General features: G+C 42.9%; 1 protein-coding gene and 1 long non-coding RNA gene across 3 annotated transcripts in view; one reads left to right on the forward strand and one right to left on the reverse strand.

The window, feature by feature from the left end:
* LOC147009510 (fibronectin type III and SPRY domain-containing protein 2-like) overlaps window positions 1-21,603 on the forward strand; it is a 113,869-nt gene that overhangs the window by 20,857 nt on the left and 71,409 nt on the right. The window contains exon 1 of one of the 2 annotated variants that reach the window (XM_085861266.1): window positions 12,384-12,401. The exons of the other annotated variant lie outside the window; for it this stretch is intronic. The gene's annotated coding sequence lies outside the window, so the exon portion shown is untranslated. Of the gene's footprint in view, window positions 1-12,383; window positions 12,402-21,603 lie in introns of those variants that run through there. 2 annotated transcript variants of the gene reach the window in all.
* Window positions 3,663-5,458, reverse strand: LOC147009511 (uncharacterized). The gene is made up of 3 exons (XR_015053099.1): window positions 5,357-5,458; window positions 5,086-5,238; window positions 3,663-4,962 (listed from the first exon to the last, which is right to left on the reverse strand). It is a non-coding gene; the product is annotated as an uncharacterized LOC147009511 (long non-coding RNA).

A 21,603-nucleotide genomic window follows, 5' to 3' on the forward strand; every position in this document is an offset into this window, starting at 1 on the left:
GTCGACAACTTGTTAAAGTTTCGTGAAGATCAGTTTAAAATTGTGACCTGTAGGTGATTGACAGACAGACAGACAAACAGACAGAATAACAAAATGGACTGACCAATATACTTGGAAAAAATCTTCGATTTTGAAAGTAACAAACAAAGGAACCCAAATGCAATTCCTTCTCGTCCGGCGAGGGTAAAAACAGAGGAACAAACCAATGGAGGTGAACAGCGTTCTGCAGATGAAAAAGCTAAACAGAAATGCAAATGTACAGAAGAACTCTCCAGCAAGCTTCCATAATGTTGAGGAATCTACTTAATTAAAACCCAAGGTTCATCTACCCTCATGTAGTGCTTACTCTACAGTCTCCACCAGTGTTTCTCAACCTTTTTTGTCCCAGGCCCCACTTTGATATTCAAAAAAGTCGAACGCCCCACCATGATTGGAGATGCTACAGTATATACTACATATGTATTCAAAAGGCTTTAATAAAACTTTATTGCAAATTTTATTCAATTGCTACTCACTTCAATGGGAGCCCTGCCCTTGACGCTGGTTGCAGATTTGTTTGATTCGTGGAACCAATTTTGTCAGTTTCAGTTTTGTCAATTTTGTCAGTTGAAAATTTGAAAGTGCAAAGCTATGAAAGCGATCATATATTGATTCATTAATTCTGAGTCCTCATGCCCCACCAAAATATTGCCACGCCCCACCTTGAGAAACACTGGTCTACACTAAAACTACATGCTGTTCTGGACTCGAGCAACCACACTATAAAACTGTTGCAAACATTTATTATTTCATTAGTTTGAAAGCAATTATTGTTTGAAAAAGTTGACGAGTTATGACAAAACAAGCTGGATAAGTTGTTTGGGTGACAGTGCCCCCTCTTTTTGAGCAGTGCCCTCTGACATGCAGTGCCCCCTCTTTTTTTTAGGTAGGAGCAGGAATTTGGAATTTGTTCAGTGCCGGCAAGAGCTGACATACACTTTGTGAAGGACGCCTTTGGGTCTTTCACGTCCACCAACTAATGACATAAAACAAACACCAGTTTAACCTTGGTGGCATGCAGGATGGCCTGGAGGTATGCGCACTCGACACTGAGCCATCTAGCCTGGGTTTGAATCCTGACTCGGCTATAAACTGTCATCCTGGTGTTTCACAGACAGGGTGATTCATCAATCAATCTGTGTGTCATCCTCGGATGGGTGTTAAACGGGTGTCCGGTCCGTAAGCATTAGTTGGTGGGCATTAAAAACCCCATGGTGTCCTTCGTGACGTCTGGGTGGCAGATGGATGCTTGTTCTTTGTGAATTATGCGTTTTACCGGAGCCTCACTGCATAACAGCAATGCATACGAAGGCTTCCAGTTGGTATGCATTTCATTTCTGGGAGCCTTGTTGGTATGCATTTCTGTCTGCGCTGTCACTGATGATTGATTCATCAATAAGCGATGAAACTGGTCCAGCATCTGATCAGATGTGTAACATTGGGATTCTCATATGTGTACTATTTGTGAATGTCTTTACAACTGTGGTGGAGCTCTGGGAAGGGGTTGACACAGCATTGTGCTTACCTTGGTAGCCTTTTCTTGGTTGCTTTATGCAGCTTCTTCAGCTGGAAGAGCATGGGAGGAGTCTATTTATATTTATATACATAATAACCTGGTATCATCCTGGTTATTATGATTACCCTGTTTTGTTAGCCGTCATCACAGGGTGTGCATGTTTTACTGCCCTGGCGGTCAACGTGTGCTACATACATCAGCATTCTGGAATGCACGCCAAATTCTCCCATTCCCCTTTATTGTTTCAATCCCCACAAAGTCTTTGTCTGTTCATCTGTATGGACATTGGACATCTACCCTGTAATGTAATTTATTGCTGTCTTCCCCTGTACTGCATTTCATTTCTCTAATCCCCGTTTATTCCCCTCCACCCAAAATGACTGGTAAACGAACCAAGACACGACTCAGCCTCCCTGAAATAATTTCCCCATTCCTGAACATGAACATTGTTGGACGTTTGGGGTTCATCCCAGGAGCATGGGGGTAGAAGCGATTTCCCCCCATGTGAAGTGCGGAGCTCTGTTCATGATGACAGCCAGAAGAACCAAATGACTGAATATCGGGCGGGGCTGCAGGGGAACCCTCAAATGGCTGGCATGGGGCCGGCTCGTGGGGTCTGACATGGCCCAATGGCAGGTCCCAGGCCGCCTCAGGGGATCTAACGTGTGGCTCTTCGGCCCCGCCTGCCCCCAGGGCTATAAAGTTGCGCTCGGCGCACTGATTCATGCTCTGTCATCGCCCCCGAGCTACCTTGGTCCTGGTTGCCGCACTCTCTTTCTTCTTTTGCCTCGAGCTTTCAGGGTCCTGGTCGTGGCACACACTCATTCTCTCTCTGTCTGGGTCATTGCACTCGTTTCTTCTCTGGTCCTGCATGTGTTGGCTCATGCTCCCAATGGAGCTGGTGGTGGAGAGCAGTGTCGGGGCCATTTTGGAGTGATACCAAGTTGGGAAGGGTGACGATGACGTACGTACCAGCCCCAATTTGTCTCCTCATATGTGTGTGGTCTGAAGAGTACCCTGTTTTGTTAGCCAGCAGGTAAAGCAGAGGTTAAGTCTGCAACTTGTACATTTGGTGTCCTTTTTGTAAATACATACCTTGATTACACTATTTTTTTAAATTGTATTTCCCCTTTTCCTGCCCCGGTTTCCCTTTTACGCAATTAAAGTTCTTAAGTTCCACTCCCTCCTTCATGTACCCCGCATCGCTCATTGTAAACAAATTATTATTGTTATATTTCCAATCTGCTTGTGGTTGTCCTTTCTTCCATTGGTCCAGCAATGTCCGTATGTAGTTTATCCAGGAGGTTATAATTCTCCACTAATGTACTCTCATCTCAGTCCGGCATTGTGCTCGCGGAAAGCTCGGCCACATTAATCATGATCCAATAAAGATAATAGCATAATTGCCGAGGGCGCGATTCCCCGAAAAGGAGATCACGTGTTCTTCGGTAAACGGTGTCAGGTGGAAGACCCTAAGTCACGTGGTCAAGCTATTGGCCCTAGCGGTCGTTTAGCGACCCGCCGTGATATGAAGTTCTTCGTGAGCGACAGCCTGCAATTCCTGCTGAGTCCAGGGAGAACCAGGAATACCCCCAACCCTGGTAGTACCCCCACGACCCCGGATCCGCAACAATGTTCCAAATCATTAATTTGTAATTGTCCCGCTGTTCCATGCGAAATGCCACTGAGTTTGAAAATATCCTCCTAACTGTCTTATCCATTGTGGTCTTCTGTTGCCACTCATAATTTTAATTTTAAAAAAATCAATGTATGGAATGTAGGGGTTTGTTCAATATCAGTATAATCGTAAGATTGTTAGTTGTTGTGTCTGCTTGGATACCTTTCACCGATTTACATGATCACCTGTCTCCCACATTTATATTTCCCTGGATGTGTTATATACACTCTTGTTTCTTATTATGATTGTTATACAAGTGTGGTTTGGCACAATGATTGTGCTTCCTTGTATGAGGAAACAAAATGACGTTAAGACGATTCATCGGTCTCACCTTGATTGTATCACTTTTCTGTTAAGACACCAATTTGTAATCCTGTACAAGTAGGGACCAAGGTATAGACCGATGGATGTGTCGCCCTGTTTCAGTTTCAGTAGAGAAACACCAGGATGACAATTTATAGCCGGGTCAGGATTTGAACTCGGGCAAGACAACTCAGTTGCGAGTAGTGAGTGCAAACCTCTACATCAAGGCTATCCTGCCAGCTTGTACGAGACATATCAGTAAATAAGGAGACAATTATTCATGTAATTTTTCTTAAAAAGTTACGTGTCGTGTGATAGAACATTTTGGATGGCCTTCATGCTAATGTTTGTGTTATTAATGTAAAAATGCATTCTTGTCTGATAATGCTATTATTACATCCACCACTGAAGGTGCACGAAGCTTGTATTTTCACCCCTGTCTATCTGTTTGTCAGTGAGCAGGATGTCTCAAAAAGTTATGGACTGATTCAGACGAAACTTGGTGGGACAGGTTGGGTGTTTGACAAGGACGAATTGATTCGGTTTTGCTGAAGATCCTGATCTGCATAAGAGTTTAAATTTTTTTTTTTTTTTTTTTAGTGATTCTTCACCATTGAGAGATGGGGCCAAAATGATGTTCAGCTTTGCACGATATCTCAAACAGTTCTGGACAGATGATGACAAAACTTGGTGGATGAGTTGGGTGGGTGACAAGAATAAGCCAATTTAAATGTTGGTGAAGGTCCAGATGCAGATCTGTCCAATCACTGGGATATTAAATGGAAGCTGTTCAGCCTGGCAGATGTCTGTGCTCTATGGAATGGAATGGCCTTCAAGTTTTTAATGTAATGATAAAGAGATGGCTGGAAAATACCCTGTGTGCACTGTTCTCTAATGACCATGGTCATGCCATCGACGGCTGAGGAAGACTTGTTAAATGTGGACAGGGTGCTGGAAATGACTCACCCGGTCTTCATTGAAAAAAGACAGTGGGATTAACATGCACCAATGAATAACAACAGGCAGGACGACCAGCTCAACGCCCATTCGGAATGCCATTACATTTTGTAAGTTAAATAGCGAAGAGCACAACGATCTGAATCCATTTTGAGTGGGAAAGGAGGCTCAATAAATATATAATAGTGCAGGGTGATCACAATGTCTCGTCACCCCCTTGTTAAAAATTGACATCGAGTTATTTTATCATGTTAGCTGACAACAATGAAGGGTTGCAAAGAGTTTATGCTCCTAATGCAGAAATGTCTCTTTATTGGGAGCTTCTTGGGGGGGAATCGTTGCTGGAAGTCGACGCACACCTCTTGCATCGTCTTTCCTGTTTGTGGACCTTTGTGAACGCAGACACCGACAACAATCCGTTGTTCAATGGTGTAATTTCTTGTATCACCCATGGTTACTTTCACTCAGTCTGAAAAAAATGGAAAAAGGAACCAAATTAACCCTCTGCACACAAAGGCAATGTCACAATATTCACACGGGGTGACCAGACATTGTGGCCACCCTGAAGCATGGCACTGGGTAGAGCACATACCTCCGCCAGCCTCAACAGTTTACGGTTTGCATCCCACTGGTGGGCCACATCTGGAACCGGATCCTCACCAAAATCGAATCTGCCTGTTCTCGTCACCTAACAAACTCATCCATTCAGTTGTGTCCGAATCCGTCCATGACTTTTTGAGAAATCCTGCTCACACACAGACAAACAGAGGTGAAAATGTAACCTTCCACCTCTGCTGCTGCAGGTAAAATTGAACGATAGTTTCTTGTTCAATGAATATCGAACGCGTGACTTGTTACATCACCTGTGCACAGGTCCTCAACAAGGTTGCCGACACGTGATTAATCCACGGCAGAAATCTCTCCCAGCACACCTTCCACGCTGCGCACCCACAATTTAAGGCTTATTATTCCGGATTTAGCCGCTATTATGTTCCATGACATCATGCCCGGGAGACGAGCCAATCCAAATTTCATGCGGCTCTCTACTGCCAATCATGGCTTCGAAATTATAGGCAGCTGCGTGCCAGCTTCTCCTCGATCTCCCTCCCAAACAGGCACCTTCATGAACAGTCTGTTTAACATCACCATTTATAAACGCTCGGTTTCAAAAGGACTACACACTCTGATTGTCTGCGTTCTGTAATTCACAGAATATACTAGAACACCCTCAGTTGGGCGCATGCCTCCGCCACGCTGAACAGTTTACGTTTTGATCCCCACCGATGGGCTGGATCCGGATTCGGACCTGAACCAAAATCTAATCCGATTGTTCTTGTCACCTAACCGTTTCATCCAAATCTGTCCTTAACTTCTTGAGATGTCCTGCTCACGGACAAACAGACAGGGGTGAAAAGATAACCTCCATCGTCCTTTGGTGGCACAGGTAATAATTGTTGTACGAAGTAATAATACTATCCTTCTTTCAATTACTTAAAGTTTCTTAAAGAAAACAAAAATTCCTTTTTGTATACTTTGCGCAACTTTTTCTGTCTCTTCACAAGAGCAAAGTTGAACTGATGGTAGGGTAGCGGGGCAACAGTTGTGCACAACCAGCAAAGGACTGAATGAACAGAGAGAGAGAGAGAAGAGAAGAGAAGAGAAGAGAAGAGAAGAGAAGAGGAGAGAAGAGAAGAGAAGAGAAGAGAAGAGAAGAGAAGAGAAGAGAAGAGAAGAGAAGAGAAGAGGAGAGAACCACTGAAATCAACAAGGAAGAGAGTCGGCTTCGGAAGGGTTAATGGGGGTAATAAAGATCATAGGTCAAGATGGAGGATGATATGAGGTGGGGGTGCATTAATTGCCTGCTTTTGGGGCCCTAGAGGGAAGAATGAGGGTGGTGGTTCCATAGAACCACCACTCAACATTTAAAGAAGTTGAGGTCTGCAGTCAGCCTGGATTTTGGAAGTTGAACCAGTAATCGTTGGACTTGTTGGTTTTTTTTTTTTTAACCACTTCACTTTTTAACAGTTTTTTTTTTAACAACTTTTTTTAACCAATCGATTTTGGAAGCCATCAGGTTCAAATATGAGATAGTTTACACCACTTCCCTTCTCTGGCTTCGAATGATTCATCGATTGATTGAATGAGGGTGCTTGTGACGTGCACTAAGATGATCTCTCCCAGTTAAAAGGTCTCCGTTTATGATTCCAAGGGGATCTTCCGGTAGTTATAAGTAAGGAAGAATCATGTCGAGTTAGTGTGCTCGGTCGACACTCAACCCTCATGGGAAATTTATCTCTGGGGCCTTCCGAGGGATTCAATATCTTTCAAATAACATACTTCCGGAGATCTGAAACAAAACATTGTACATAGCACAGGTAGCTGAATATCTGAAAGAAAGACTTTAACACTGCTGCCCTTCTTTCTGGATTCGTCTGATTGTGAGCTGGATATCTCAAGAAGTTATGAATGGATTTGGACGAAACTTGGTGGACAGGTTGGGTGTGTGACAATGATGAATTGATTGGATTTTGGTGAAGATCCGGAATCGGGTACTGGAGTATTTTTTTAAAGTGAGTCTTCACCATTGAGAGATACTGGAGGGCTAAAACCGATATATATATATATATATATATATATATATATATATATATATATATATATATATATATATATATATATATATATATATATGTATATATATATATATATATATATATATATATATGTATATATATATATATATATATATATATATATATGTATATATATATATATATATATGTATATATATATATATATATATATATATATATATATGTATATATATATGTATATATATATATATATGTATGTATATATATATATATATATATATATATATATATATATATGTATATATATATATATATATATATATATATATATATATGTATATATATATATATATATATATATATATATATATATATATATATATATATATATATATATATATATATATATATCAGGACATCTGAAGTTATGGACGGATTATTGACGAAGCGTGGCAGATGAGTTGGGTCGGTGACGAGAACAAACCGATTCGATTTTAGTTCCGATCTGGATGGAGATCCAACATATCAGTGGGATACAAAATGTAAACTGTTCAGCCTGGTGGAGGTAGGCACTCGACTGAGTGTTGTTCCAATTGAACCTGCTTTTGACAAGAATCCAACCTCGGATAAAGGCAGATCGTAGGTAAATGCACCCCTCCTGAGCTATCCCACTGCCCTCGTTGAAAAGAAAGTGAGTGTAAAGGATTCTTACAACAACAAGATGAGTTTAAGGGAAGTTCAGTGGGATTCAGGATCAGAGCTGAAGATCTGCCCACTATCCACATCAGTATCCACCACCTACATCCCAGAGTTTATGGAGCGATTAATATCTTGCACAGTTAGAGTTTTCTCCCACCTTAAGAGAAAATATTGCACGTTGTGCCAGTTTGTCATTGTTTAGCGTGAGGAATGCAGAGAAACAGTAAGACAGCTAAAGTTTAGGTCGGCAGCCAAGTACCATCTGTCTCACTGCCAATTTGGCATCACAGTACCACAATGATCCTCTCTTCTATACACCAACCTCCCAACAACAATCTCACCCCCCAAGTCATTTCCATCATCGGAACATGTAACGAATCCTATTCAACAAATCGTCTCTCTTTCCACTTTACAAAGAACATATAATAGTATGCTTTGAAGTATTCTTACAAACCACAATATGGATTCAGCCCTTAATCATCTCACCTTGGATCGCCGCCTTAAGCTGTTCTGCACATTAATTTTCCAAATATAGGCATATCTTCTTTATTTATTTTTTTTCTTTTCCTGAGCCATTTATTTTCCCTGAGCGAGAGCACGTATTAGTGTGTAGCTGGTAAATATGGAAGATGGAATGCTCGGAATAAAGCTTGGGGGTTTATGCTTATACCTGCATTCGTCAAAGGCTAGAGCTATACCCCCTCAGAGCAAGCCCGTGCACACCCTGCTTTGTTTGTGACTCACGTGACACATGGTATGGACCACCACACACACACACACACACCACTGGAACTTGACCAGCATTCCTTTTCCAAGATTTCTGCATGAGAAATAATTGCATTCACAGCCCCCCTTGTTTACAAAACAAACAGTGCAACTGCCATGGAAAAATGTCAGACCTTGTTTGGGTTAAACTGGTTCTAAGATTAAAACATTCCTGAGCCTGCGTTACTTATTCCAATCTCAAGTGATTGGCAGGACAAAAAAAGAAATACCAGTGGAGCCCAAGTTATAATGAAATCTCCATGGAGCGATACCTTGGCTGCAAGAAGAGCCGACAGTTGAATAATCCAAATGTAGCTTCAAAAGTCGTTTCACTGCAATTTGTCTTCGCCAAACCACATTTGATCTGCACCTGCAGATGTTCGGCTTGCAGCTCTGATTCTCTGTAGGCAATCCACCGCACTCGCCATCGTCAAGGCGGCGAAGAAAATCATATTCATCTGGCCCGAGATGGGATGCTTGAAGTGTGTGCAGAAGGACCACATGCCAAGGAGAAAACATTCCAACTCTTTGGATTCCAAAATAATTCTCATGCTCCTCGCTCTTCCCAGCCAACCTTCTCGTCCTCTCTCTTCAAAGAGGACAGGCCTATTGTATGTGGATTTCCATGTCATTCTGGACTGGTTACCGTCACCACCGAAGGACGACAAGAGGATATGTTTTCACCCCTGTACGTCACTTGCTAAATCGAAGATTCTGTGATTGTGTCTGTTTGTCTGTCGTCTGTCAGTTTGTTTGTCTGTATGGCAATCGTCTACGTGTCACAATTTTAAAACGATCTTCATGAAACTTCAAAAAAAAAATGATAGCGTTGGTCATGAGCATGAAGCGTATTATATTGTTTTGTGAAGTCAAAAGTTCAACAACTTTGGTGGAATTTCTAAAATCCTCAATTTCCATCCGACTGATTTGAAATTTGAGGAATATTTTCATATTAGGTCAATGGATTCAACCACCAATTATTTCTATGATCAAATTTCACAAGTTTCATGCTCTGTACGACGTTTCTTGTTTGTCTGTATGTCTGTCTGTCTGTACGTCAGTCGCCTACGGGTCGAAATTTTAAACTGATCTTCACGAAGCTTCACCAAATGGTAGAGTTGGTTGGTTATAAGCAAGAAGCCCATTGATCTTGTGGTCAAAAGGTTAACTAACATAGGCCAAAGGTCAACAACTTCGGTGAGATTTCTACAAATCCTCAATTTTAATCCGATTGGCTTGAAATTTGAAGAGGATTTGCATCTTTGGTCATTTAATTCAACCACCAATTATTTTTAAGGTCAAATTTGTTTTGTGGATTTTGCAAGTTTCGTGCTGTGTACGACATCTTTCTCATATGTTTGGCTGTCTGTCTGTCTGTCTGTCTGTCTGTCTGTCTGTGAGCAGGATATCTCAAAAAGTAATGCATGGATTCAGACGAAACTTGCTGGACAGGTTGGGTGCATGACAAGGACGAATTGTTCAGATTTCGGTGAAGATCTGGACCCAGATCCGAGAATTAAAACTACATTTTTAAGTGATTCTTCACCATTGAGAGACGGGGGCCAGAAATTATATTCAGGACAATATCTCAAACATTTATGGACGGATTATGAGCAAACCAGGTGGATGATTTGGGGAGGTCACAAGAACAAGCCGATTCGATTTTGGTTCAGGTCCAGATCCAGGTCCGGCCTATCGGTGGAATTCAAAATGTAAACTGTCCAACCTGGCGGAGGTATGTGCTCTACCGAGTGCCATTTTATGAGCTTGTTTGTTTGTTTGTTTTCAGATTGGTTTTGATTTTCTGAAAGAGAGCTCAACCATTTACTTCTCACTCAGATTCACAAGCACGATTCGGCTGCAAGAAAGAAATCCTCGGCAAGGGAATGGATGCCAAAGCATGACATTCCAAAGTGGCTCTCGGAAATAAATAACGTCTCCCAGGCACCGAGACAATTGAGTGCGCACAGACAGGCATCCAGATCGTTCTTTTAATAAGCCATGAGAAGATTAAAGTATGCAACTGTCAACTGCCCCATGGTCATGATTTCATAGACATTTAATTTTTCAGGCAGCTCCTTATACTCTTTTGTGGGGAAGTAAATTTGCATAATTGTGAAGCTTGAAAAGAAAGTTATTGTATGTCTGTGCTGTTTATGTGTTGGAATCCACATGGTGTGGTAACGTACACTAATCGTGTGGAGATGCCCGGTATCGTATTTCTCCCACTCCTGACACCAACAATACGTGACCCGCACCCGATACCCATTATATTTTCCTGGGGTTATTAGCCTCATCCGGAGGGTAGAGGTTATTGTAATCACTACGTGTTTGTGAGCGAGTCCACACACAGATGTGATTTTATGTCTATGTGGGGAAAACTACATGACTACATGATGATATATATATATATATATATTTGGTTCGTGGCCACCGGCAGTGACCACTATTTTCGTTGTGTCTGTCTGTCTGTCTGTCTGTGACTCTCTCCAGAGCATAGCTTCATGACGTTTGATGCGATCTTGATGAAACTTGGACACAAGCTAGATATCATGGTCTAGTTGTGTCTTTTTGTATGAGGGGCGTCCCACGCCCCATTTGGGCGGAGCCACACCCACTTCAACTTTTTATTTATTTATTCTCGATTTTTTTTTCTTGCAATTTCATTTCATAGAAGCTGTGCGCAATGTCCATAAGTACAACATATAAAAAAATCCGATTTGATTTGGTCAATTTTGACGGAAGAGGTAGGTTTTTATGGTAGGGCTTCCTCAAAAGCTTCCACGAACTCAATTGTACCTATCGTGGCATTGTTCAATAATGACCGCGAACCATCGTCGCCTCCTGGCTTGTAATCATTATTTCCTGTTTATTTATAATTGAGATGTGATTTTATTTGGACGGTTCATTCTCATATCTAACACAATCTACGTACCTCGGTGACGTGCTGCAAAAGACAAAATTTCAATAAAGAAGTTGGAACGAAGTCGTCTAATTTAACCGTAACAAGTCACCAATGCACAGATTGTAGGTAGCGTCTATGCAGACCGAAAATTGTGTTGCAAGATATCTTTGGCAGCATTTCTCTCGGGCCTTGCAGAGCACCCCAGACTATAAGCTCGACTAGTGTGTCCAGGCGGCCTTCGTCAACTATTTGAGCTTAGTAGTCGAGCCTATAGTCTGAGGTGCACTGCAAGGCCGACGTGGTCGTCGAGCGTACCGAGGCAGCCATAGGTACAAGAATAAAATGGTTGATTTATGCACTGTGAAAGATGAAAAGGTGATGACGTTTCGGGCCTTACGCTGTGTCGAAGTGAGGAAACAGGAACTGGTCGTGCTTCTCATCTTCCATCCTCTCTCTTTCGCTTCGACAAAGGGTAAGGCCCGAAACGTCATCACCTTTTCATCTTTCACAGCTCAATTCCTGCATTTAAAAATAGAGTTTACTTGTGCAGAAACTTTATTTTATAAGTTTTCTGGGAAACAATTACTGTGCAATGTTTAAACAAAAGTACTCTCGCAGTTCTCACTGACTCAGCCCATTAATTGTGTGCATAAGCCGAGGTAGTGATCACTGGAGTTACATTGAGGGCAATATTGTTTTGGCCGTTCCTCATATTTTGTTGTAGAAGGAGCGTTATCAGAAGGCTGTGGCTTTGTGCCGGCCATCTCTGACTCCAAGGTGGAGAATACAGATCCACACGAGTCTTTCTTGTTGAAAGACGAACATTGTTCCTTCCGCTCGAGCTTCAGACTATCTCTCTCTGTCCCTTGTGGTGTACAGTGGCTTGATTCGATATACGTTTTGACGAGACTTTGTCTGCAGCCAGTCCGTCACATGCCGCAGAGGGTAAGTCTGATGATAATCTGCCTTCGGAATTCCTGGGTTGATGCAGGGCTCAACAAATCCATCGCAACAACCTAGTGCCAAGTTGCTGATGCAGTATTATGCAACCACCCACCTGTTTTATATGATGACTCCAAGCAAATCGTGTGTGTGTGTGTGTGTGTGTGTGTGTGTGTGTGTGTGTGTGTGTGTGTGTGTGTGTGTGTGTGTGTGTGTGTGTGTGTGTGTGTGTGTGTGTGTGTGTGTGTGTGTGCGTGTGTGCGTGTGTGCGTGTGTGCGCGCGCGCGCTCTGTCTCGGATATTTGATAATCCTGTTAAGAAAGGTCACAAATGTGCGCCAGTTGTCTGGACAAGTGAATATTTCTGTTTTATACATGTCATGTCTATCTATATAATAAGAGAGATGTTTGTCTGTCTGTCTGTGTGTGTCACCATTCTTCTAAGATATGGCCAAACGGATCTTTGTCAAACTTTCAGAGGTTCATCAGTGAGTGTTAGGAAATGTTTAAAGCCCAAAAAAAAAACAAAATAAAGATGGATTTTATTTTTGTCATCGTTCTCTATAGTGCTAAGCGTTGTAGCAATGTGAAAGGTCATATTAAATGATCCCCAACCCCATTCCTTAATGGGTGTAGGGAAGTGTTTTAGGCTCCCACAAAAAAATAAACAAAAATTTGATTTCTTCAAAATGCCAACAGGATTATAACAGCACCGGGCATCGCTGCGTACCCCTGCTCATGTATGATAAAGAGGATCATCATCACAAAATAGTGCCCCCTACAGTCTGCCGTGACTTGAACATCTTTTCAGATTCCAGGACCTCGGTAGTTCAATCCCCTCAGTGTCAATAGCAAGACAACAAATTCAAGCTCCGCAGAGCAAGCCAAAATAATTAATTAAGATACCGTGCTGTGATGAAGATCTCCAATTCGGGTGAAACGTGTTCACAGCTGTACTCTTACTTTCTCTCAGTCAATGGCATAATGAACCCACCATTCATGCTTTCGAAATGCTCCAGGAGTCCCTTAGATGTTGCAGTGAGCTCATTGTGATGGTGAAGTCATGGGGATGCTTAAAGTGGGGGAAAATGTTTTGGCTTTTTTAACCTCCGCCATCGAAGATGGATGGAGGTTCCTGTTTTCACCCCTTTCTGTTTGTTTGTTTGTTTGTTTGTGTACAGTATTACGGAAAAAAATTCTTGACAGATTTCGACGAAACTTGGTGGGGGGATTAGGTATGGTCCTTGGATCATGCCATTAGATTTTGGACTTGGTCCAAAGTCCAATATGGCCGCTATGGTGGCCATTTAAAAAAAATTGAATTTTTGTTTTTGCATTTCGACATGTTTTAAAGTGATTCCCAACCAAAAAAAAAATAATAATAATTATTAGAGAAAAAAAAAAGAAAAAAAAAAACAAAATTTTGCAAATTTTTTTCAACAAAATTTCGATTTTTTTGTTTTTGCATTTCTGCATGTTATAAGTGATTTCCAACAAAAAATATGCCAAAATTATAATTGCGGCTGATTTTGGAACTTCAGGTGGATATACCCACGTAAAATTAATTTCTGTCTCAAGGAATCTAGTTATGACGAATGAATTGAGGATGTAAAAGTTAAAAGTAAAAGGGAAAGTTGCAAACTATAACTCTGTGAGCACTGTTGACGTCAAATTGAATGAATAGGATATCAGGTTCACTTGAGTGACCTAGCAGTATTGGCGGCGGAGGTTTTGCACATTTTTGCCCAATGTGTGCCATGAAAACACATCCCACAACATGACAACCAGCCTGCAATGTTGACACACAGCATGATAGATGCACATACTCATGTGGTTTTCTCCATACCCGAGTCCTCCCATCAGTGTGAAACGGGTTCATCAGTGAGGATTCATCAGACCAGGGAATGTTTTTTTTTTCCAATCCTACAGTGTCCGGTGTTTTCATTCCTTAACACACTGCAACCGCAGGTACTTGTTTTTTGCTGAAAGAAGTGGAACTCTGTACGGTCATCAGCTGCTATACTCCATTTGTATACCGACTATACAATGGTGTACTGAACTGTCAGTTCACTAACTGTAGCCCATCTGTTGTTCTGCACAATTTGTGTCAGCCTCCTTTGGCCTCTTTCATCAATGAGCCGATTTTGACCATTGGCTTGCCGTTAGCTGGATGTCCTTTGGATGGTGGACCATTATTGATACACACAGGAAACTGTTGAGCATGAAAAACCCAGCAGAGTTGCTGTTCTTGACACACTCAAACCGGTGCACCTCACACCTACAACCATACCCCGTTGAAACGCACTTAAATCATTTGTCTTGCCCATTTTCACCCTCTGAATGGCACACATACATAATCCATATTTCAATCATTTCAAGGCTTAAAAGTCCTTCCTTAACCTGTCGCCTCCCCTTCATCAACACTGATTGAAGTGGATTTAGCAGGTGTAATCAAAAAGGGATCGTAGCTTTCACCTGGATTCACCTGATCCGTCTATTTCATGGAAAGAGCAGGTGTTCTAATGTTTTGTACACCGAGTGATTATATATATATATATATATATATATATATATATATATATATATATATATATATATATATACATACACACACACACACACACACACACACACACACACACACACACACACACACACACACACACACAGAGAGAGACACTCCTCCAATGGTCTTCTCACCAAAGAAGCTGCATAAAGCAACCCTGAAAAGTTACCCAAGGTAAGCCCTTTGCTGTTAAAACCCCTTCCCAATCCCAATGCTATACACCCCCTCAGCTGCTGGACCAATTTCATCACTTGTTGGAGGAACTCTGGGAAGGGTTTGAAACAGCAAAGGGCTTACCTTGGGTAACCTTTTGTGGTTGCAATGTGCAGCTTCTTTTGCGGAAAGAGCATGGGAGGAGTCGATTTATTTATATAATCTTACCCACCTGGGTTTAATTGATTAGGTGAAACCTAATTGGTTATTCCCTCCTTTCGCAGGTGAGAAATGTGGGTAGGTCTTCGTTTTTCATTTATATGTTGACCGATTTTGATGTTTGCTCGTGGTACATGCTTGAGAGCCTCAATGGCATGCATTGCTGTCTGTGCTATCGCTGATGATTCGCCAATAAGTGATGAAACCGGTCCGGTAGCTAAGGGGGTGTATAGCATTGGCATTCTCATGTGTGTACAATGTGTGAACGTCTTTATAGTTGTTGAGGAGCTCTGGGAAGAGTTCGAAACAGTGCAGCACTTACCTTGAGTAAATCTTCTTGGGTTGCTTTTTGCAGCTTATTCAGCTAGAGGAGTGTGGGAGAGGTCAAATATATATATATATATATATATATATATATATATATATATATATATATATATATATATATATATATATATATATATATATATATATATATTTGGTTACGGCCATGGGTATTATGAGGGGGTTAATCCTCGTTTCTCCTCGGAAGAGCCAGACCTGGGGCCACCACCCACAATTAACTTTGTGGAACGGTGCGTTGCTTTACAACCACGAACGCCAATCAGTTAACCACGAATTCCAGTATCCACTGTCTAATTTGCGTTTAACTAGTGGTCTTCATGAACGGGGAGCACGCCCTCAGCAATGCACCAATCTTCTCTTGATTAGATCTTAAGTAGGGCGGCCGAGTGTTTACCGCTGGCGCATGCCAACTATGACAGGTTAATTAGTTTGGTAATTACCTCCCAGTTTATCTAGGTTCGGACAATGCTGGATTAATGGAAGGAAAGGACAAGTATGGACAGCTTGAAACGTCAACAAAGAATTTATTAATCAGAAAAAATATATAAACTCAAGAACTTTTTATTTCCTTGCAGTGAAAATAGGTAAATTCAAATCAATCAAAATAATTTCAAACAAATAAAGAATTCAACAGACATTGATAGAAAAACAGACAAAGAGCAGATGTTTATCACTGTGCCTTACTTAACAATTAAACACGAGACAAGGGTACCCAGCAGATCATTCAGGGGGAAAGAAATCCGGTCTCGGCTTACCAAGGTAGAAGTCGTCGTGCTTCAAATAAAATGTCCCAAAATGTGTGAGCATGCCTTGGTCCGCTGCCAGCTCCCTGCCTCGCTGTGCACCCACCTGCAAACAAGCTCAAAAACCAATGGTCGTCACGTGATCATCTCCAGGAACCAGGGATGCCAAAAATCAGGTACACCAAGAATCAGGTACACCAAGAGCCAGGTACTGAGCAGAACCAGCAGAAACAGTCGAACTGTCTCCAACTGTCAGGAGTTGTCAGGAGCCGTCACCAACCGTCAGGAGCTGTCACCAACTATCACGAGCTGCCAACAACCGTCAGCAAGACAATCCTCCCGTCTTTTTTATAGGCAACCAGTGTGGGCGGAGTTTCAAGCAGACTTCAGCCAAATCCAGCTTGCCGATTGGTGCATCGCTGCACGTGATCTCCAACTATCATCAATTCTCACGATCATTCTCTCCTCACCATCGAATGAGATGCATCTCCCAATGAACACAAGCCTGGCTTATGACGCCATGTTCGGGGCGATGGACGAATGCTAGAAAGCAGCTTTTTGCCAGAACAACCGAGCGAAAACGTAAAAAGCGCTCATAAAACGTCAACGGGCAACCATCATCTCTTTGTTCAGCCCGATACGAATAAGAGCCAGTTAGCTTCCAGAGAGCTGCTGAATGCGGTGTCGAACGTCAGTGGAAAATAGGTGGATGATCAAACGTCGATGAAAGAAAGGCGGGTGTTGAACGTCAATGGAAAAAGTTGGTCCCGAGACAAATGATCCGAGACCACAGCCATGCCCGACCGTCAAAATGAACCGTTCAGGAAAAGCCCGCGGTGTGTTCAATGACTCAAATGCCCCGCAAGTCCAAAGTGAAAATGATAATCAAAATAAAATCTGTAAATGAATGGTCTATTTCCAAGCCAATGTGTCTTGATGGAAAGGGAAGAGAATAAGTCTCCGTTGGGCTAACGACTATCTATCGCGTTCACGAACGGTGAATATCACTCATAGTGGGGCAACTTAGCTAAATATAGCAGAACAATTGTGCATTTTGTGAAGAAAGCACCAAATTTGGCACACTGGTAGCCTATCATATTATGAACAGATTTGGATATTGGGCCATCTCAAAATTTTTGATGGCAGTGGAAAATGGCTGCCACAGCCATCAGCGGCTGAATTTGAGATGGCCCAATATCCAAATCTGTTCATAATAATGTTGTGGTTGACGAAATTCGCAAACCACCATTCAGGTCCCTTAGGTGAGATATCTCTGTAAGTATATGTGTAGTTAGTCCAAACCCGTTGTTTAGAGGGAATAAATGTCATTCATTCGGGCTGCGACCCTTCAGGATAGCCGTTTTTCTTTTACTATCTTTATTTTGGACCAGCCGCCATTACTACCACCACAACCACCACCAACCACGTCTCAACAGCCATCACACAACAACCACCAACCGCAACGCCGCTTCACAACAACAGCCAGGACCCTTGCCGTCACATCTCGCTCCCGCAACCATCGCATCACCGCCATTCCCGCGCCGCTTGTGGGCGCCGATCCTGGACTCGTGCAGGGCGCGCACCGAGCAGCGGATGCAAAAACACCAGCCTTTCCGAGAAATCGGATCAAAAACCATTCACGCCCACTTCTGTTCCGTCCTATCAGCGAGCGTGGGACGATTTGGCCCCGCCTCCAGGTGCTTCGGAGTATAATCGCTATATGCAGATTCGCGGATCAAAAATCATTCACGCCCACTTTTCCTCTGTCCAATGGGGAGCCAGCCAGAGGTGAAGGGTCGAAGGTGAAGGAGCGAAGCCCCGGGGACTATAAAGGGCCGCGTTCGCTCGCCAAAAAGTAGTTGAGTTGGGAAGAGTCGGAGTAGTTGAGTCAGTCAAGGAGAGTTGAGAAGAGAAGAGTCAGAGAAAGCAGTTGGACAGAGCTGAGAAGAGTGGAGAGTTGGAGAGGTGGCGGCGGCGAAGGCAGTCGAGAGGGCGCTCGTGTCAGAGTTGGGGAGCTGCGGAGAGGGGAGGCCGGTAACGCGACCGAGGTCGCGGTGGATCGCTCGTCGCGGGACCCAAGCCAGCGAGATATCCTCATTCCCCCGAGCATCAACAACCCCCTCCTGTTTCCCCCCGCGCTGAGATAGTGTGAGAAGGGGGCCCCGTTCCCACCCCATTTCCAGGCAGTGCTAGCGAGGCCCGCGGAGTCGGGGCGGCGCCACCATCTTGCGGCTCATCACCAGACGGGTATGCTCGACGCGGTCTCGGCCCCAGGCCCATCTGCCCCCCCCCTCATCGTTGAGGGTGGTCCCTTTTTCTTTTGCTTTGAGTATATGTGTTGTCGGTGCCGTCTGTGAAGTAAAACTGTATAAGTGTTGCCATGTGCTCGGTAGTCGGTAGTAGATCTGCATTGTGTTTCTCTTTTACATTTGCTTTTTGTGCAGAATTGTCGTGTCACTTTTACATTTGCTTTTTGTGCAGAATTGTCGTGTCATTTTTACATTTGCTTTTGGTGTATAATTGTATGTGTGCTTTCCGTTTGCGCGGAATAAATGTGCTTTATGTTGAACTGTTTTTCCCGTTTCGCTTCATCTTTTCTCTAATTGAATCTCCATCTTACTTCACGTAAAGGGTTGGTCGTGGGCTAAATACGCCCAATAATTAATCGAACCGTCGAGGTTGACGATAACACCGCTCGGTTATCCCGATAGTACGGAACAGGTTGCTTAAAGTGGCCCGTGTCCGAAGTCGACCTGCGGCGAGGTGCGATCGCCCGGTCTACCCTCCGTGTGGGTACTTAGGTAGGTCGAATTTGGCGAGCAACCCTATCCCACGTGGGGGGCCGATTGGCACGATCGTGGTGAGGCCGAAAGGCCCACCCGTGACTAGTTCCCGGCGTTAGTCCGAGAGGGTCACGACGGGATTGTCCATCCGGTGGGCGACGTGCCGCGATTCGAGTTACGTGGCCGCTCGCACGCCGGCGGGCGCGAATCCGCAACAATATGATAAGCTACTAGTGTGCCAAATTTGGTGCTTTCCTCACAAAATGCACAATCGGTATGCTAAGTTGCCCCACTATCTTGCAGAAATGAAAACTGATGTAAAATCATACGTCATGAACGTGCCGTAAAGAGAAAAAGGTTATCCCATAGGAAAGAAAGGTAACCTACTCTCTACCCTTCTCCAACGCATCAAAGAGATAGAATCCCACCAGACAAGGGGATGGGTCTATTCTGAACATGCATTTATGGAAATAACTGTCCTGGATGTTGTGTGCATTACTCGGATCTGATTCTGAAATCCAGAACAGTATATTACAAAAAGCACGTCCCGTCCATGAAACCATCTGTAAGTCAGTCTGTGAAGCCATGTGACAATATGCCGATTAATTACGTGCTATTTTCAATGTCAGTTGCACTGTGACTTCACAGACATACATCTATTAATTAGGTACTGTTGGAATGTACCTTTCGACCCTTTGGAGTGCTGGGACCCCTTCGACCATTGAAGACCCCCCAAGCCCCTTAACACCCCAAAGACCTTGAAAGACCCTTAATACCCAAAATACCCCGAGGACCACGAAGACTCCGAGAGACTTTAAGGACCCCGAGGACCCAAAAGACCGAAAAGATCCTGAACAACTGGATGACCCAAAAGTCTCTAAGGACCTAAAATACCACAAAGATCATGAAGACCCAAAAGACCCAGAGCTACACAAAAAAGACCCGCAGGACTCAAAAGACACTGAGGATCCGAAAGATTAACAAGACCTTTAAGACCCCTTTTACCTTTCATACCCGTTTCATCCCTAGAACATTGAGACATTTACACCCCTTAATTCCCTTTTGACACCTCAGAGATGAACAACATTGAGACCCCTTCGAGCTTTCAGGCAGATGAGACAGCTTTGACACTTGTCCATTTAGAGCTTCAGACCACTTGGACCTTGATAGTTTACAAATAAATATAATATCACCAATATTACCAATAAATATAATATCACCAATATTACAAATAAATTTTGACAAAAGAAATGTTTTTATTTGATTGGTGTAAATCATGACAACACAGCTAATCGGTGACGACGTGTCGAGCGCAGTGAGCCGATCCACACGTGTGTGTGTGTGTGTGTGTGTGTGTGTGTGTGTGTGTGTGTGTGTGTGTGTGTGTGTGTGTGTGTGTGTGTGTGTGTGTGTGTGTGTGTGTGTGTGTGTGTGTGTGTGTGTGTGTGTGTGTGTGTGTGTGTGTGTATTGGTTCACGAAAAAATATTTTCACGAAAATAATAAGTGACCACTATATTCGTTATTGTTGTGCGTCTGTCTGTCTGTATGTCTGTCTGTATGTCTGTCTGTCTGTCTGTCTGTCTGTCTGTCCCGAGCATAGCTCCGTGGGTTTTGATCCGATCCTGATAAAACTTTGGTGGGAGGTTTATATCATGATATAGTTGTATTTTCCTGAAAATAGGCGTGGTCCGCCCATTATTGGCGGAGCCACGCCCAAAAAAACATGTGTTTTTAGGGGGTTTGTCGAATCTGACAGGGGTTTCGGTATTTGGTTAGCCAAAGGGCACCTACATAGCCCCACGGAGCTCGATTTTTCATTTTCGTCCCAAGGTCAAGGTCACAAGGTCACGAACTTAGAAAATTGCGAATTTTGACATAAAAATCATTCGACCACCCAAACTTTGAGAGCTGGGATGACAATATTTTTTATGCATAATCTTGAGGTCATTCCCCACCTAAAGTCTTGAAACCATTTTGCTCTATCTTGAACACCTTGTCCGTGGCGCCCCCTTCAAGTTTGTTTTTACGCTGATTTCATCAAAGTATGGATAATCCAAGGAGTGCGAAATGCCAGATAGCCTATATGACGTTATATTGTTCCTGGAATGTTCCGGAGGAAGTTTTTCACCAAAGGTCATAAACCTTGACCTTTGACCTTTAAAGGTCACAAATGTCAATTTTTCAAAGTTGTGGGAATCGAACCAGGTTTTCGACCTTCTTCGACGAACTAACTCCAATGAGCTATAGCACGTATCCTGTTTCCTTATTTTAATGTCCACAACGTTGTTTTGTGACCTTTAAAGGTTATGCAAAGGTCTAATTTTGAAAGTTGTTGAACGAAACCGGGTTTTCGACATTTTGCAGCTAATAACCTGTCACTCGTACCACATCATGTT

The sequence above is a fragment of the Eptatretus burgeri genome, chromosome 17 (assembly GCF_056783735.1).
Source record: "Eptatretus burgeri isolate ZD-2024b chromosome 17, Ebu_testis_v1, whole genome shotgun sequence".
Classification (NCBI taxonomy): Eukaryota; Metazoa; Chordata; class Myxini; order Myxiniformes; family Myxinidae; genus Eptatretus; species Eptatretus burgeri.